Here is a 1,226-nt window from a genome sequence, read left to right as displayed (position 1 = left end):
TGGAGCTTTAATAAGTTGTACTTACACACAATTTACTTGTAATCTTGAGTTTTAAGTAATATGCATTAATAAACAGTACTTTACGCATAAAAATTAGTTTTTAAGAGTTTTTGTCAAATGATTTATAATATAACTAGTTGTGTACCCGCGCAATACAGCGGGATGTAAAAGCTTCATTAAGATTTATCCAATTTCAAAATATCAAATTTTTTTAAGATGTCAAAAAACGTACTTCATTAAGATTGATCCGAAATCAATTTTTATTCAAAATGATCAAAATTACAAAACTATACATAAACTAATTTTACAAAAAGAATGCGTCTACTCAAAATATATTTCAGCTAAGACTTAGGAAGCAACAGTGATACAAACTCTCAAGGTAGTCTTCACTATGGATTAAAGTAAACCTACACACCAACCATGCATGAAAACAAAGCAATGTAAACCTTAATCATCCACCTTGCTAATCTCATTCTAAAATGCATCATTCCCCCTGCACAACAATCAACACAAGAAACATTGAAGGTAACACTGAAACAAATATATTGCTAAACATTGCCCAGGAGCCCATATTCCATATTTGGAGTGTGTAGATACACCATATAGAACCTTATCAGAAACACCCATGCAAGGTTGTTAATGCAAGCCAAGAATTAACCTGGATAGTGCAATAATCACCAAACAGTCCATTAAGGGCCCCTCTTGCTTTATCAAATAAGTTGTCATCCAAATTCAAAGACAATGTAATCGAAGAGCTTAACTGTTTCCCAATAGACCTTTTAATGACATCCCCATCAGAATCTCATGTATAATTCAGCCACCTAAATTAAGGATTAAGATTTAAGAAGGTTGTATCTTAGGACACACCTGACACAAAGTATTGAGATAAGACACCTAAGTTATCACAGTACCAAGGCTAACAGTGTAAAATCAAAATCATATCATAAAGCTTCAATAGATTTGAATTCAACATAAGCTTTAATGGTGAAAAGGGTATGCAGGAATTCAAACATGATAAATGATATGCAGAAATGTAAAATCATATTGGTAATCACTGTGTCATTTACCTTACTGGATGAACATGGCAAAGGTTGAAAATCTTATCCAGTAAGAGCAACAATGAAGATGAAGAGTCTTACCCAATAAGTGATGGTGACGACTCTTACCTGGTAAGCGCTTACCAGGTAAATTGTTGCATATGATAACGTGTTGATAGACTATAATTT

This window comes from Cynara cardunculus, assembly GCF_001531365.2.
Source record: "Cynara cardunculus var. scolymus isolate 2C chromosome LG 12, CcrdV1, whole genome shotgun sequence".
NCBI classification, from domain to species: Eukaryota; Viridiplantae; Streptophyta; class Magnoliopsida; order Asterales; family Asteraceae; genus Cynara; species Cynara cardunculus.
Note: the sequence above shows the minus strand (reverse complement) of the source record.